This window comes from Diabrotica undecimpunctata, chromosome 6 (assembly GCF_040954645.1).
Source record: "Diabrotica undecimpunctata isolate CICGRU chromosome 6, icDiaUnde3, whole genome shotgun sequence".
In the NCBI taxonomy this organism is placed as follows: Eukaryota; Metazoa; Arthropoda; class Insecta; order Coleoptera; family Chrysomelidae; genus Diabrotica; species Diabrotica undecimpunctata.
Window position 1 is genome coordinate 135,699,982 of NC_092808.1, and position 18,462 is coordinate 135,718,443.

Sequence of the window (18,462 nt, forward strand, 5' to 3'; positions counted from 1 at the left end):
TTTATTGTCAAAGTTATCAATAATTTTCTAAAAATCTACTTTTGAAGCTAGTGAAACCCAAAAAAGGAATATGGTCGCAATTCTACAAAAATATGTAATATTTTGGAATTTTACAATTTTTTTTGTAGATACTATTATTTCAAAATAATGTTAGATTACTGACAATACTCATATAGTAGGCTGATGTACTCAACTGGTTTGAAATATTTTGATGTTTATTTTGACGCTTATTCAGTGGTTAGTGTCATTCGTACATTTTATCATAAAAATCCTTCTTCACGTAAACGAAAAATCATACTAATTCGGTTATTTTTAGTTTAATTTATTAAGTTTAATTAAATATTGTTTTGATTTATCTAAGTTTAAAACAAGTATCCCACCAATTCGACACTGCGATGAAGCCCAAGTAGCACATATTGTAATTTTGTACGAGGAAGGATATGCTCAAAAAGGTATCGCACGACGTCTCGGCAGAACTGAATCTATAGTTTCGAATACTCTAAAAAGGTACCGCGAAACAGGAAATTTTGTACGAAGGCCTGGTCAAGGACGCCCAAGGTGCACAACCGCAGTTGATGACCGTTTTTTGGTTCTTAATTCTACACGAAAATCGTTCATTGACATCGATGCACCTCAGAAATGAGCTATTAAATGTTAGACAAGTTAATGTGAGTTCACAAACAGTTAGACGAAGATCAAAGAAGCAAACTTAAAGCCCAGACGCCCCCCCCCCCCCAAAGTTCCACGTCTTCTCCAAAATCATAAAGCTCGTCGTTTGGAATTTGCAAGAACACATATTTAGTGGAATATCGACAACTGAAAGAACGTTCTTTTCACTGATGAGACCAGAATCCTATTATGGAAGCCAGATGGTCAAAACTACGTCTACAGAAGAGTTGGAGAACGATTCGCCAGCTGCAGTCTCGCCCAGACAGTTTGTTTTGGAGTTGATGGCATAGTTTTTTGGGAGGGTATTAGTTGGGAGGTACGTACCGCAGTTGTGGAAGTGACTGGACGAATGACTAGTGATTCTTACGTTTAAAACATTCTTCAAGATCATGTTTTGTCATATGTTGGTAACATTGGATATGAAAGATTCACGTTAATGCACGATAATGCTTGACCACATGCCGCTGCCATAGTGAGTAATTATCTTGATTAGGTCCAAATTCGAAGAATGGATTGGCCACCGTTTAGCCCGGATTTAAATCCAATAGAGCACATGTGGGATCACCTAAAACGCAGCATACAACAAAGAAATCCCGTTCCAAATACGATAGAGCAACTTCGGCTTGCTGCACAGGATGAATGGAATGCAATTTCCCAAGGATATGTCCAAAATTTACTTGCAAGCATGCTGAGAAAGATGCAAGCAGTAATAAGAGCTAGAGGGGGGAATACTCGTTACTAATCATGCACTTCTTTCAGTTAAAACGACTTATTTAAGGAATTTAAATTATCATTTAAGTTTAGAGTAAAATAATCTTATTTACCTAATATTAAACATTTATTTTTTTCACATAAAAATTTAATTTTCTCCGCATAAAAACTTAAAATTGTTCATTAAACATTGTTAAAATTAAACTCTATTTTACAATAAACGACTTGATTGACCAGAATTTATTTTGAAAAAACAAAAATTTGAAAATTCCAAAATATTCGATATTTTTTTCCATCAGTGTATTAAAATATGTGATTAAATTACTACTTATTATATTATTTTATTATTTTTCGGAAAATTTTATGCACATAATTCTGATCGCACTATTCGGTTTGTAATCTGTGAAAAACATAGAACCAGTTAAAACTAGTTATGAATATATTCTGTGGGTTGTGGCATCGAATAGAAGTTATCTTACTTCTGAACATTTATTCTATGTATACGGTGGTTGTGGTTATGAATGTTTATGTGTGCCATAAAATAATCTGGTGATTCAGCAGGAAACCTTGTATCCCTTAACATAATTTTTAGTTTATAGGATCTATTTATGTAATTCCTTTTTGTTGTTATCGGCGCACGTGTCACGCCATAATATCAGTTTGTTGGATATAATTTACGCTTTCTTTCTTTACCGAAATATGATATGTAGACGTATCTGCATTCAAGTATAAAGTATTAGTTTATATGAGAGGATCATAATTCAATATCGGCTATAAGGAGAACCCGATAAATTTTAATTTATTTTTAGACAAACGGGAAATTTTTCTTCTTTTTCTTTCTCTTTATAAGCAATTCTGCTTGTTCATTGGCGGATTAATACCTCTATGGAAGGTTGTCACTCCATCTTTTGCGGGGTGTCCGATACTTCTTCTGCCGAATGGTGACTTATCTCTTGCTATTTTGATGACACGGGTCTTCCCTATTCTGCTTATGTGGTTATTCCTTCTTTTTTTCTACACTGTACGTTACATTTTCTTCTAATGTCTTCACTTCTCTTTCGATCTCTCAGCGTATTTCCTGTAATTCTTCTCAGTACTCTCATCTCTGGCGTTTCAAGTGTTGTTGCTGTGCCGGGTCTTGTTTCTATGTCATTAGTCATTACAGTCCATCTAATTTACTTACCGTTGCACGTCATTATCATTGACAGAGATTGAAGTTGACATAGTTGCCAAAGTATAAAAAAATCCTGAATCCATTTTAAATCAAATAGGTCACATAATTATTGCAAAAGTGGATTATACAACAAAACAAATAAATATTTAATGTAAATATATAGAAACAAAACAAGAGTTAAAAAATAATCCTGTTAAAAACAATTTGAGCCGCTTGTATGTGTCGTATAAAGAAGTGTATAATTTTTTACGGCCTGAGGAATAGAACTCACAGTTGAAATATGTAAATTTAAAGCTGCAGCTACATGCTTAAACAAGAATGTATATTTTAAGCATCTACAATAATATACAAAACATACATTTACATCCTTCTCTAACAGCAGTCAAGGGTAGATTGGGGCTATTATTTCACGTTCCTGTTCAAAATAATGAATCAAAGAAGCTACCATTTCTTTACAACGACTATTTAAATTCTTACGCGATATTCTTGAAATAAAACACTAATTTTGTTCTAAAAAGAACATATTTTATTAAATAGGTAAAAATATAAAACAAGAGGTATTCACTTTAAAGTTCAAAATAATAAAGTACAAAAAGTGTCAACACCGCAACTGTCAAATAAGTGTTACCAATTTATGCCAAAATATCACCTTTGTCCGATTACAGTTACAGTGTGTTCTGATAATACAAAAATTGCATGCGAAAGCTGCACACTTCACCTTTAAAATGCATTTTCGAGTTTTGTCGATAGGATACTCTGATAAAAAAAAACTCGAATTTTTACCGCCCTGTTGATAAAAAATTTATTTAAAATTGATTTCGCACTCGTAGATGACATTCAAAATCTTCGACCACTTCAAAATTATCTCAGGTTTAATGGGTGCATTTCTTGTTTGAAACATTTTTTTCTACAGCGCACAGATTCTTGGTAAATCGATCCTAAAACCCTCTAATACGAGGGTTTTAGGACAAAACTCGTGGTAGAAGTGGCAAACTTCTTTTGCATCGTTTTTGGAGTTCCACTATTGAAATTCTCAGAGTTTTTAGAGTTCAGTGGCATTTTAGTCTATGAGGACTGGACTATAACGATACCTCAACTATTGATTCACATTGTTTATACTAAATAACAAACTTAAGGCCTAAATAAATACTGATAATTTGTAACAAACAATTAAAATAAAAATACCGCAATGTACGACCAGGCATTGTTTGTAGCTGCTATAGAAATGTTATAAAACAAATTATGACTCTTTATTGTATACTTCAAACACAATCATTAAATGTTGAAAATAAGCAATGTTTTGTGCCATTGACAGTATTATGCACGATTGATCTTCATAAACAACATTCTGAAAAGTGTTTGATTCCAATAATTTTTATAGTGTTTTGACAAGTTTATACTGTTGTTAATAGTAGAGACTCTGCAATTTCGTAAATGTACAGCTGGAAATATTCAAACTGTGCAGCATGTGATTGATATTTAAAAAACGTACATACACTGTTATGCATACACATTTCAATGTTTTCATAAACTCTTTCAGTGGATTATCCTATAGAATTCACATTTTGCTAATGGTTGATGAGCCTTTGTTTTATTTTTATGGAGAACAATTCACAGTATGTAGATGTGAAAATAGTTTCATGAAAGACATAATAAGTTGGTGGTTGTATAGAAACAAGAAAATTGGTGCAATAGATACAACAACAAAATATAGTAGATAAACACGACAAATTTCTTAAATAATATTTTTATGAAAATAATATGTAGTCCACAGGAATCGCATACTATGTCTTCAAATTTAACGATCTGTGATTTTAAGCGTAATATACATAAAAACTGATTTATTTAACGCTAATTCATAATCGGGAAGAATTAAAAAACCGCATAATCGAAAAGTGTAACGAAATCAACTCACCGACATAAAGTTTTTGTTACATTGAGTTAATTTATATTTAGATGTAGTTATAATAAATTTTAGTGTCTGGGAGATTGATTTCTGTAATAAAATAATTATTACTTGTTTATATTTTGTTATATTCTGAAGTACGAGATCTATACAAAAAGTATCCGAACTTTCTTCATTATTTCGCAAAGCTTTATTTTTCGTCATACAGCTCGTAGAATCTTTTGACATAATCTCCACTCTACGTATTGCTGGTTTAAAATACAGTGGCAAGAGTTTCACGGAACAATAGTGTCTTAAGCTAATGAAGCAGAGGCGTTCAAAAAAATAATTATTATGATTTACAATAGGTCAAATTTACTCAGTGACAAAGATTTTTTAAGTTTTAAATCTTTATTGCTTATAGTATTACAGTAAAGCCTCCCTTGACCGAAACATGGTTTAACCGAAACGGCTGACAGTGTCAATAATTTCGTCAATAAAAAGTAAATGTTTGCCGCAAAACGTAAACAATTCCGTTAATTTCACTCACCAATTGATGTCTATGTGTGTTAGGAAATCACAAAAACCAAGAGCTCTAAAAGATTTTTCGAAAAGACATTTTAAGGTATAGAAGCCAAAAAAGTTCATGCATGTCGACCACTTTATTTTTAGAATGGTTTGAAAATGAATTCGTCTCAAGTGTAAAATCCTTTTTAAAATCAAAAAACCTCCCCATCAAAGCATTGTTGCTTGTTGAAAATTCCGCATCACCCTCAAAATCTATAAAATGGTGACAATTGTCAGATTTTTGCCACCGAATGTCACAAGCTTAATCCAGCTGTTAGACCAGGGAGTCATAGAGACATTCAAGAGACATTATAGAGAAGTCCACAAGGAAACAAAGTTCCTGTATTTGGCTGTATACCATATATTAAAAAAATTTTTGAATAAAATCCTTTATAAAAAGGTATATAAAAATTTTTTATATACCTTTTTATAAAGGATTTTATTCCAAATTTTTTTATTATAGAGAAGCATTCTCAAGACATCTGTTATTACAGGAGACGAATTAATCCAAAAGTGTTCCCGAAATTTTCAAATCTTTAACAATAAAACATTTTTATTGGTGAGCTGAGTCCTGGGCCAAGATCAAATCTTCAACTTTTGAAAAATGCTGGAACAAACTTTTTGATAAGATTTTGATTGACGATCCTTAAGAAGAAAATGGTAAGAAAACGACAGAAGAAATTAAACCTTTCATTAAAAATTTGTCGGGACATGACGAAATTAACTAAGAAGAGATACGTGACTGGTTAGCAGCTGATGACTCAGAACGTGAATTCATCGACCAGGACATCATTGATATGGTTCTTTATCAAGACAACCTGAGCATATCAGATGACGAAGATTGTCATTACATAAAGTTTTGTCCTTTTCAGATTGCTTTACGTTTCGTCGAACAATCGAATGAGGCAAACTCATGACGTCCTGCAAATTAACGATGGAGGGAGAGAGAAACATCGTTGTCAAACGAAAACGCAAAAAAATAGCAGATTTCTTTAAAAAAGCATGTTATACTTGTTCATTTTCCTTAATTTTATTACTTTATTTTGGATTTACTTATTAGAAAACATTACGAAATCAACTCATAGTATTTTTTAATACCAATACTTTGATCAAGAATATTATAAAAAACAATGTTATTTTTAACCGAAATTCTTGTTATCCGAAACGGCCTCCCCCCCAATTATTTCGGTTAACGGAGGTTTTACTGTATTACTAAAATAACTTATGAATAGCAGAAACAGGAAAAATTTGTGAGTACCTACATCATTTCATGTTACTTTCATTATAAGATCCAGTATCTTCGTCGTTAAACATTTATTGTTTAAGTAAGTAACACAATATTTTGCAGTTTCAGATATAAAATATTCATCTCAAATTGTTTAATGTTGCAACGCAAATGTATAGCTGTTTCTAATTGTCTACATGATAAAATATTTCGTGGGACTGCTTGCTCGCAGCTCACGAAGAAACCAGCGCGATACATAGATCAGTAAATAAACGTGAAATACGGCGATACCCTGTAATTTTCCGTGTCACCACCGAATTGCATGAAATTTGGATTTAGGTTCTACTTACCCTCCATTTCACTGTTGGACTTATGCGGTTGGTTCTTTTTTATTTTTTTAGGGGTGAAAACTACCCCTATTAGAAAAAAATCGTATAACTGTAAAACCGTATAAATGTAAATTAAAGCGAGTAATTGATTCAAATAATCTTTTAATGAAGTGAATGAATGCGAATTAACATTATACAACATCATCATCATCCAGCGTTCTGCGTCCAAAGTTGAACATAGCCTAATTTCCTAATAAACATAAATCTAATTTCTTCCAGTTCTGTCGCCGTCTTCAGCTTCCTGCAGCTGATTCCCAGTGATTCTTTTGACGTCGTCTGTCCATCGTGTAGGTGGTCTACCTCTGATTCTTCTGTTATTCACCGTCTGTTATTCATTCTGGCCACATGGCCCAGCAAGTTCCACTTCAGCCATGCTATACGCTGTATGACATATGTGATGTCTGTTCTTCTTTCTTTGTTTCTAACTCTTAAAAAATATAATTTAAGATTTTGTCACTGTTTAACTCATAAATCTTACCCCCTAGATTAGTTATTATTAATAAAATGTCATTGAATACCTTGTCTTCACTGATTTGCATGGAAGTTTGGATTTAAGTTATACTTGCCGTCCACTTCAAAATTGGACTTGTGCCGTTATTGCTTTTAATTTTTTAGGAGTGAAAAGACCCCTATTAGGGGGATAAAAATCGTATAATTGTAAATTCATGCAATTTGGAATTTTAAATTTAGATTTCTTTATTTTTTTAATTTTTTTTTTAATTTAAATTTTTTACCCCATGATTTCTTCCCTTATAAAAACCACCCCTTGTGAAGAAATTCGAATAATTGTAGTATTTTTTGTTTCATTGAAACTATAAATACAACAATTATTTTAATCTACTTGCTATGAATTTATTTTATCTTAATTTAAAAAACAAACCTTATGTCATTTAAATTCATTTTTTTAAACCCTTATTTTTAAAAGGGTTGTAGTTAAAGGGGCTTGAACAAGTTACTAATAACGAGTGTATGCAAACTTTGAACAGCAATATCTTAACCAATTTTGTCTTCCAGAAAAACAAAAAAAAATCAAAATCTTTAGAAAAGCAAAACCTATATTATTTCTACTGTTCAAGATTCTTCGAATCACTAATATTTTTAAATTAATTTGAAAAAATGCATTTGTTTCAAAATTTTAAAATTTTTCTTTTACTTTAAAATTAAAATTTTCAAAAATAAGCACTTTGAACCGATTAAACTTACAGGTCATATAAACAATACATAAATAAAGTAAATTATAAAGCGGTAACGACCAATTTTATTTAGGGTGCTAATTAGGGGGTGATTTTCACGATGTTTTTACAAAAAAAAAAAGAAAACAACTTTAGTTTGAGCGTAACTCGTTTAGTTTTAATATTTAAACTTAAAAAAAAAAAACAAAAATAAAACAAAATAAAAAAAAAATAACACTTTTAAAAAGTTTTGATGAGTTTTCCCCGAAAAGTGCTTCATTTTTTGCCAATTTTACGCTTAAATATTGGACTTGGAATTTGACAAAGAAAAACCTACTTTTCATGAACTCTGTTTTTACTGGGTCTACAGACATCCTAAGTACACCATTTTTTTACGCTACATTTTTGCTAAGAATATTTTTTCGAAAAAATACTTACTTTTTGAGTTAGTTGCGAAAAACCATCTGAAAACTTGGTTTTTATTTAGAAAAATGATCGTAATGAAAGTATAGACTCAGACCCCAAGTAAAAGCAGCCCCCGGCTCAAGTCCAAAAGTGAAGTAGAGGGTAAGAGGAAACTAAATCCAAATTTTTAAACAAATCCGTCGTGACGAGGAAAATTACGCTCCAAAACGGTCATTTACTGAAGTAATAGTGCAAAGAAAAAAGGGTATCGTTTTCTCCTCACTGCATCGCATATTTTTTTTAGAATTAAAAAATAAAATTCGTAGTTGATTATCTGACCCGTTGGAGCGTGTTTATGATGATCCAGACCCTGTGAAAAAAAAAGTAAAAACTGGACACTCCGTTGGAAAGTTGTATTAAGAGCGTAGGCGCAAAATTTCGTGCCAATGCTTTTTAAATGCATTCATTTTTTTCATTTCATTTCAGTGTTGTTGGAATCCTGGAATGTCAATTAGGATAATAATGGTCGTTATCAACAAACTTAATGTAAATTCGTTGTTAGCATCTCATGATATTATGAACTAAAGGCAGTTCCCGTATTACCTGGTAATTGCAGTATACGACAGTTCGTGAATGTTATCTCCCACAGAGGGCGGTGTAATGTGTTCGCGCGAAATTATATATATATATATATATATATATATATATATATATATATATATATATATATATATATATATATATATATATATATATATATATATTTAGTAGCTTAAAATATGTACTAGACACACTGATGATGGAATACAGATTCCGAAAACGTTTTGTGATATAGCCCGATTGGGTATTTTAATTTGTTTTGATGTTGTTATACTTCATGTTAAATTGAATTGTAAGATTATAAATTGTGCTGACTGTCGGCCAAAAATTAAGTGTTTTTGTTTTCAATTTCAACCTTAAAACTGGTCTTATCGTTCCGCATTATTGCGGTTAAAGTGCATTCATGTGTTTGAAACTAATTTTAGAAAATTATGATATACTTCGAAAATAAAGTTGACAGAAACAGGACATGACTAAAGCATTAAAACGTGTTACGTAAGAAAATTAAGTTACCTACATTGTAAATAATTAGGAATACAAACAAGCGTACCTGACAGCGAAGGTCGAAAATTAAATATATTGCATTTAATTCGAGATTTATGTCATGATGAGTTGCTGACGTTGCTAGAAGTATGTAATTCATGTTGTACGTACTATTTATTCGTAGCTCACATACTTCTCAGTATATTCTTATTGGTATTAATAATGTCAACTTGTCTGCATATATAGTGCATTCCAATTAAAACTATCCCAAGTAGGCCAGTTGATATTGGAACTGCAAAAATCGCAAAACGCATCATATGGTTTTCCGATGGATGATCCATTACTATAAATCATAATATCACCTTAATATCAAACATTTAAAATGGAAAAAGTCTTTCGATTAAGTAACCAATTTTAGTCTACCTTACGGAAAATCGAAATGTTAAATAATGTTTTTTTTTTCTTAATTATCTGATGTTACTAAGACTCTATTTAGACTCATACATTTTGTTCATCTGAGCTCATAGTCCAGTTACTGTGGCATTTTCCCTTTAAATTTTTTATAACTGCACCGATTTATCTGAAATTTTTACAGTGGGTAGTAAATTACTCAAAAAATATAAGTTATATGGTGAAGATGTGTGCTTCTACCCCTGGGGTGGTTGGCACCCCATCTAGGGGGTTGAACTTTTTACACTCAAAATAACCCCGGGAATTGATAGGGAATCAAATTTTAAACAAAAGATGTCATAAATTTTTTTCGCTAAATCAATACTTTTTGAGTTATACGCACTTGAAAAAGTAAACTTTTCGCAAAAAAGAACATGTTTTCCAATGATTTTGTACGAATAACTCAAAAACAAAGCGTTTTATTGAAAAATCTCTAATGAACAAAAATAAAGCTTATAAAAAAACAAAGAGATTGTTTTTTTTATTAAATTTTATAAGTACAATACTAAGCGATTTATAATTGTTTGAAGATGACTTTTTATTTTTGGGATACTATACTCGATGCATTAACATCAAATATTGGAAAATGGACATCGTTTTTGATAAAAACTCATACAACACTTTTTAAAGAGCTAGAAAAAACCTTTAAAATGAGCTATGTTAAAAGCCATTTTGATTAAAACAAAGCGAAATACGAAGGAAAGAATTTGAATTACTCTAGCGTTTAAAAAAAGGAACGAGCAATATAAGTAACACTATTTCGATCAGAATTGAAATTAAACATATATCTTCTACAATTCATTTTTTTTTAGTGTTATTTATAAGTTTTAAAAGTTTAGCCTGTTTAAAATGCGTATTTTTTGAAAAAATCCTGTTTAAATTAAAAAATCTTTTTTTTAATTATATAAAAATTTACATTTTTTCAAAATAAATCTAAAACTATAAGATATACGTGATAAATGGTTCTATACCAAAATGTAGTTTTTTTCTTAAGAAAAATTTTGATTTTTTTATTTTTGTTGTAGCTCGAAAAATAATAGAGATATAGCCAATTGAAGTTTGAGATACAGCGGCTGACACACCTGTAATCGGCACTTTGGCCCTTTACTATTTAAAAACAAAGAATTTTAACATATTTTAATCTACTTAGTCTTGTAGCTTTTGAAATTACTTTCAAAATATTTTTTTAATGGACACTGTAGCTTAAAAATTAACGGAGTTATTCTAAAAAAATTTTGGAGCATGTTATTTATATTTTGGAGCATCAACTTATTTTCTGTACATATAAATGCTTTATTCAAGTATATTCGAAAAACTGGTAACAGAGAACTAACGAACACAGAGAAGCGACACTCCTTTGAAGTTGTCCTTCAGATCTCGAAGACATTTTAGAAGCTGGGTGATACTGAACAATTTTGCTGTATGGCCTTGCCAAAGACACCCACATGAACAAAATGAATAAGGTCGAAGATTATTCATCATTACTTGAACAAATGCGATACGAATCCTTTATTAAAGCCACAACTAAAAATAGTGCAGTTAAATTATCATCTCTTGTACCAACTGTAAGTGCTCTGGATGAGCATATCAAAAGAGTTTATTTACAAACTCAGATATGGCTTGGAAACAAAGAGATTGATATAACGGATTGGGGATGGTTCAAGAGTGATGATATTTTACAACCAATAAAAATGAAAAGTTCACCTGCACCAGAAGAACTATTGAAAATGATTTTTTGCAATTGCAAAAAGGGTTGCGGCTCAGTGTGTGGCTGTCGTAAACTATAATAGGTCTATTTTGCAATGCTACGTGTGGAACATGCTCTGGCGATAATTGTCAAAACTGTCCTGTAATAGACGATTAGAACACGACGAGAATGACGTTTCAGACAATGAATATTTTTTATATATTTTGACATAGAGGGTAGTTTTTAAGAGTTGAAGTGTTCAATCAACCAAAATTATTTTATATAAGTAGAGAATTACATTGTAGATGATATAAATGCACTACAAAAGCGTTTGAACCTGTTAAACGATTTTTTACAATTATTTTTATTAAAAGGAGTGGTTTTTAAGATTATTTAAGGGTTGGGAATGTACACAATATTCATTATTATAATTGACAATATTTCAATTACCTAATTTAACACGATTTAAATCCATAAAATGCTTTAATATAAATTTTTTTCATTATTTTCAATAAGGGGTGATTTCACCCCTTAAAAATAAAAAGCTCACCTAGCGCATATATAACTTTTGAAGAGGGAGGTAAGATTAGCCTAATTCCAAATTATTAGCAAAATCGATTCAGTTATAAAAAATTTAGAGGTATTGACCTCTTTTCCTCCACAGTGACTGGAGTATCATATCAGTGTCAACTTTATTCACCGATATGTTTATTGATCAATACCTTCCTACCCCGCAAGAAGCACAAGTTTCCCACAGATAGTGTGATATGCTACAGAATGATTTTGGGAAAGCAGTAAGAATTAGAGATGCTATACATTTATTGTTTGACAGAATAATATCACTAAATTTACTAATGACAATGGAGAATATACACATCATCATCATTCTCAGCGTATTCTATCGATTATGGTGCCTTACCTAGTCGTTATTCATTTCTGCTCATGATTATCTGGTTTTCGCTTCTCTGTGCCATGTTGTACCTACTTGTTTCTTTATGTCATAATATCTTGAGTTTGGACGTCGTCTTGGTCTCTTGATGCCTCTTAAATACCACAGTGTAATTCTAGTGGACCATCTATTATCAGTTCTTCTCTTTTAGAAGTGGATTCTCTGTGGATTACATTACTGACCTGGGTTTTTTGTCTGATTCTTTCTATTCTCTTATCTGTTTGTTAGGCGATATCTGTTTGTTATGCCGAATATGCAGCGCTCCTTTGACCTTTGAGTGACTTTGAATTTCTCTATTGAAGTTTCGCAGCCGTATGTCATGATTGGTAGTATACACTGATCGAATGCTCTTTTCTTCAGGTGGTGTGGCATTCTGACTTTGAATATTGCAGCATTTTTACCAAAATATGCCAAAGTCAGTTTCATTCCCCTGTTGATTTCTGGAAGTAAGGAGCCAGATTTGTTTATTTATTTTATCCCAGGTATATATACTCGTCTACTGTCTCATGTGCAGTGTTGATTATTATTATATCGTGGACATTCACTAGTTCATTGTACAAGGTTATTGTTGTTGCGATGTTCATTTTTAGACCAACTTCATTGCTAGCTCTATTTAGGTTGATTAAAGTTCTTGTAGTTCTGCAGGATTATAAGCGATCAGAACGATGTTGTCTGCAAATCTTAATCGAGGTATTCTCCAACAATGGATATGCCTTTCTTCTGCTAGTTCGTTTTTACTTTGGCTTTTCCTTTTCTTTATTTATTTGCTAGAGTCTCTATGTACGGTTTGTCACTGCTTTGATTAGTCAAAGTAGATATATAGAATCGAAAGCCTGCTCGAAGTCTGTTAAGGTTAAGGCTAGCGGTATTTCAAATTCTTTAGCTCTACGCATTAATTCTCGAATCGGATGGATATGATCTAGGTTGTTGAATCCACTCCTGAAGCCAGCTTGCTCCCTTGGCTGTGCAGCATCTAATGTGTTTAATTTGTTGTTCATAATCTACCTTTCTTATAAATGAGTAATATATTTGCTGATACTATATATAATATTAATTAAATGAGAACTGTAAAATTAATTGAGAGAATAGACACAAAGTAGGTACAATATATTGAGACATCAGTGGCATTGGCTATAACCAGTCTGATGAAAACTGTATAATATAGTCAGTCAATGGTCAGTCATTAATTACTTAATAGATAAAATGGTTTGTAAATTTATAATTAAAATAAAAAAGTTTAAAGATAAACCTATTATGTTCTTCTAATAAACGGAACCAACGTCGAACAAGTGGACAAATATGCATATCGGGGAACAATGATTAACTCCACAAATGATTATATTCAGGAGATCAAAATCAGAATATAAACGGACATATTACACGTGGAGAGAAATACACCTTGCTCCAACTGATTATGCAGGGAAAGATCCAAGGAAGGAGAAGCATAGGGAGGCGTAGAATGTGATGGCTGCGCAACCTGAGAGAGTGGTACGGATGTACATCAAATGAACTTTTCAGAGCAGCCGTCTCAAAAGTCCGAATAGCTATGATGATTGCCGACCTCCGCCGCGAAGATGGCACTTGAAGAAGAAGATTATATGAAAGAGTTACGACTTACATATCAGACACAAGAAGGCTCTTCTAGTATGGATAATTCTGCAGCTCACCACCACCCTTAAGGGACCTATTTACTCAAATACGGAAATATTTATTTCTATATTGTATGTGACTAAGCAATATATATGTATGATAGATCATTGCATTTCTTTTCAATTCAGATTTCACCATTCTCCTGCGTACCTTTCATCTGGAAGACTTGTGGTAACTGGAATTGAAGTGAAACGATGTTTATTTATATGGCCGTTTTATATGTAAAACTCGTAAAGTAGTGCAAAAGGTGCAGTAGGTGTAAAGAGTGCAAGAGATGATGTTGACTAAAGTACAATACTGAAGAAAAATCAAACGTGGCGATAGCTTAAAGGCCTGTATTAAGTGCCTAAAAGGCTCAACGTACAAGGATGTGTAAGGTGTCACGTCATAGAGATTGATGAATAAAATTGAATGCTATAGAAAAATGATATATGACGGCATGATATAACATCATGCCAGAAAAGTATTTACGCCTTTTGGTATAATTGCAACGCAACTAAAAAACAATACATTATACGAAAGGAGCTTAGGCATGCGGCAGCTTAAACATGCAAGGATGAGGAGACGTAAACATAGAAAAGATGGGGAGGCGGCGGAGTCCAAAATTGACAAAGGGGGCTTGATACACTCATACACAATGATAGAAAAATCAAATTATAATCATTATAATCATTACCATCATAATCATTATAGCCACCGTTCGTGGACAGTGCATCTGAAGGAGAAAAAGTTCCAAAAGGACCCTATTTACAATTTTAAGTGTTACACCCTGAACTATATGTTTCATCATCATCTTTGGCTCGACAATCCTCTGTGGATCTTGGCCTGCTCTAAGATTCGTCGCCATTCTGTTCGGTTTCTGGCAACATGTTGCCATCTTCTGATTTTTAATATCCGTAAGTCGGTTTCAACTCCATCTAACCACCTAATTCGCGGTCGGCCTTTGCGTCTTCTTCCTACAGGTGTTCCTGTGGTTAGCTTTTTAGTAATCGTATTTTCTGGCATTCGTATTATGTGTCCAGCCCATCTAAGTCGCTGTGTTTTAATGAACGTTATGACATCTGGCTCATCAAAGAGCTGATACAATTCAAAATTATATCTTCTGCGCCACTGCCCTGGGTCGTTTATAGCTCCAAATATTTTGCGGAGTATTTTACGCTCAAATATTCCCAAAAGTCTTTCATCTTTCTGCGTTAGAGTCCATGTTTCTGCTCCATATGTGAGGACCGGCCTCACTATATGTCTAACTATAGCCTAACTATATGTTTACGAATGTTTAATTGCACTTTTTATTTAATAATATTTAAATACTAACGACAAGAAAAGTCGAGGATAAAATATGCGGCTCCCGTTTGTAAAAAATACGCATACATCACAAAAACGATAAAAATAGATAATGATTGAAATAATGCAGTTATATCGTGAACTGTTCTACTAAATGACAATATAGGTCACCTAAAAATTAACAAGCTAGAGAAGTTCCGGAATCGTCATACTCGTACATAGATAATTCACGTTAGTTAAATAACAACCAAAGTTGGACTGTTTTATCTATACAAAATAAATAACAAATTTCGAGATTTTTTAAATGAAGAACATGGACTGAACATATTAAAACTTAAATTGTACTTAAGTGTCTTAACCCATTAACTGTGAAATTATTTTTTTTTTTAATTTCAAAATTTTACGTATGCATAATTATCAGGAATCGTGTTCTTAATAAGGAAATATTCATGAAATTAACAGCGTATACAGAAACAAATGTGTATCAACATAAAGATAAAATATAAGTGTCGCCAGTATTTTTTAACCAGTTTCCATTGGTCTCGGTCATTAAGAAGGTACTCTTCTATTCCTCTCGCTTTTATATCCTTATCGACTCCTCTCCAGCTTAATCTCGGTCTGCCCTTCTTTCGTCTTCTTTGTGTTGTCCAGTTTGGGACTCTGCATTATGAAATTCTTTTTGTACAATAAGTTGTCTTTTAGAGGGATTCCCATAACACTACATTTCCTTTTTCACGTCTTCATCCCTTTCTCCGAGTAAAGTAAATCTTAAACAAAGTTGGGAACAGACAGCATCCTTTTCTGTCATTTGTCTACCACAAACCCTTTGGATTTATTTTTGCCCATCTTAGATAGTCGCTGGATGTATAATGGGTGTATGTGGTGTCTGGAAAGAATTTTTGAATTGATCCGTAACTAATGTCTTGCTCCTTGAAATATTTCGGATGCTTAGTAACAGATATAAAGAATTTTATCACAAAACATGTTCACCCTGTATAATAATACAACAATTCAAAACTTATTAAAATATTATACCAACTAAAAAGAGGTCCTCAGTCAAGCAATTAAAATATAGTCAAGGCTGTATTGGGGATACCCTGTAATGGCCGGTCACTGCTTATTTACATTTTATTTTAATTTATTAAAATTTAGAGGAATTGAAACAACGGGCGTAATTCCAAAGCTTACAAGTCTTAATATAGAACGATTTCTTTTAAATCATACTGGTGAGCAATAAATGCCATTACAGATGATACAGATTAATTTATATGGTTCTCGATTCGAATAAAAAATATATTGACACCATAAATTAATAATATAACGTGTTGTGATACAACCTCAACCACATGTTGACCCAAATTATCAAAATATCATCAAATCGTTCAGGTTAATAACCCACATACGACTTTAGTCTACTTACCAAAATTTAAAACATTTCGGAACGAATTAATTGACCATTAAGTTCGTGTTTTGCATATAAATTACAAATATATTTTAAATTGTTCCATTTTTTTCTTATCTAATACAATTACCAAAATAAAGGCAAACAGCAATTTTTATATGTTCAACTAGTAATAAATTGTGTTAATATGCAACATTTATATGATTTAAATGATAAAATAGTTTTTTTATTAACTTTTTTAGAGACCCTTTTCAAATTATTGATAACGCAGTTTTCATGACACAGCGTTGATAAAACTCTTAAGGTCGCGGCATATTATCGTGCAAGTAGCGTTTCGGGCACGTAGCGTTTCCACTCCAGCAATTGGGCTGCGCGTTCACATTTTCATACATAGAACGTTTCAGTTTGGTTCGGTAAAGATATGATCTCGCTTTTCTCGACAAAAATTATGTGCAATTGCTCTTCTATTTAACGATGAAGAATGAAAAACTGTGTTAAAAAGGTTTGAAGTACATCCAATGCTAAGAGAAAGGAAGAAGGAATGTGAATACTGGACTTTATACAGAGAATTAATTGATGACGATGAAAAATATGGATATTTTAGAATGAATAGGATTCAGTTTAAATATGTTTTAAATTTAATTTCACCTTCAGTTAAAAAACAAAATACTACATTTAACGAAGCCATACATATCAAACCAAAAAGTATTTTTAAAAAGAAGAGGTATCACTTCCGTACAAAACTCCTAATTGTTTATCACTTCCGTGATTAATTGTCACAAAGCAATAAAAACATGCATAAATGACAAAATAGCCTCGAAACTTATTTTTTTAAATACATACTCTGTATCAAAATCAAACAAATACCTAAATAAACAAGAGGAAAACGACGGACATCTAATTCACATTATCCTTACCAACCGGTTACGACTCGTTACTTAGCCGCCGGCATCAGTAAAATATTGTTTTCGAATATACTGAACGGAAACGGTAATTGTCTGAAACGCTATGTTCCGGACAGTGTGCGTTGTTCATATTTAAAACCATTTAAATTATATTTTTCGGAAACTAAACGCTATGTGCTGGAAACGCAACGTGCACGATAATATGCCACGACCTTTAGCGGGCATCAGGTACTTTTGGCGGTATCATCATGTTCAGCGACCTCGAAAACCCCCCGAGTAACGAGTCTTGACTTATTATACTTAATTTTTTTTCAAAACTCCAGGAGAAGAGCAAAAGAGTAACTCTAAAACTTCAGATTAACAGAATTGGACTCATTTTTATCAATATTCATAGAGTTATTATAAAAGTATGATATCTTAGAGACTACTCAGAATTCCCACAATATATTCGGAATAGCATGTTCCAAGCTGACATAAAGTCTATGTTCCCTAATTATTCATATATTTTTTCGGATGCATCTAAATCAGATTTAAAGGTTACATCTGCCTTTTACGATCCAGATCGAAAATTTAGTACAGTAGTAGATCTAAATATTAAAACCTTGATATATACCGCTGAATTAATAGCAATATTAGAAGCACTTAGAAGCACTAGAATATATTAGTAATTTGTCAAGAACAAAATCTAATTACCTACGTTATATTCTCTTATAGTAAAAATTCAATACAAAAAATTGAAAATATTTCTAAATATAGCAATATTGGATTTAATTATGTGTTATCTGAAATTATAAACCTGGTGGGTACAATAAAATTAAGAGGATCTAATATAATGTTTTTTTGCATAAAAGCTCA

At 32.0% G+C, this 18,462-nt stretch overlaps 1 protein-coding gene across 2 annotated transcripts in view; it reads left to right on the forward strand.

Annotated features, from left to right (window-relative positions):
• Positions 1-18,462, forward strand: part of ps (RNA-binding protein Nova-1-like protein passilla) — a 260,367-nt gene that overhangs the window by 160,653 nt on the left and 81,252 nt on the right. The gene's annotated exons all lie outside the window — the stretch shown is intronic.